This window comes from Penaeus monodon, chromosome 21, assembly GCF_015228065.2.
Source record: "Penaeus monodon isolate SGIC_2016 chromosome 21, NSTDA_Pmon_1, whole genome shotgun sequence".
Classification (NCBI taxonomy): Eukaryota; Metazoa; Arthropoda; class Malacostraca; order Decapoda; family Penaeidae; genus Penaeus; species Penaeus monodon.
Genome location: NC_051406.1, coordinates 4,276,920 through 4,277,423, shown reverse-complemented (window position 1 = coordinate 4,277,423; position 504 = coordinate 4,276,920). Strand labels below are relative to the sequence as shown.

At 35.1% G+C, this 504-nt stretch overlaps 1 protein-coding gene across 1 annotated transcript in view; it reads left to right on the top strand.

Annotated features, from left to right (window-relative positions):
* Window positions 1–504, top strand: part of LOC119586764 — a 30,636-nt gene that overhangs the window by 22,682 nt on the left and 7,450 nt on the right.

The following is a 504-nucleotide window of genomic DNA, read 5'->3' as shown; positions in this document are numbered from 1 at the left end:
CTCAAAATTTTTGATTGATTTGTGGTGTTTGATCTATGTTTTTTTGTAGTTTAGCAAAAAAAATCGTTCTTCCCAGCTTTTTTTGGCCATTAATAAAATAGCAACGTGTGCACAAAGGAAATGTGTATGGGGGGGGTGGTTTTGTCCTTGTTCCCTGCATGCTGGAGAAAAAAGCTTTGTACAGCACAAGTTGCAAACCCATGGAGATAAGCTCAGTGGATTTTAGAAAAGAAAAAAATGCATTAAAGATTTTATATTTGTTTTAAAGTAGCATTTTTCTTTATAAAAGTTTTAAAAGTTAGTTAGTGAGTAGGAAAAAAGTGGACATGATGCTGTGAGGGAGAATATAATCATGTTTAGACAAGGCTAAAAGCAAGAGCCGGGGATGAAGACAGGGTTTCTAAGAGGAAAGATTTTTGAATCCATTTGTTTTTTTGGGAAAGGTTTTTTATGAGATTTTGTACTTGGCCAGGGCAGAAATTTTGTCTGCATGAGCAGCATGCA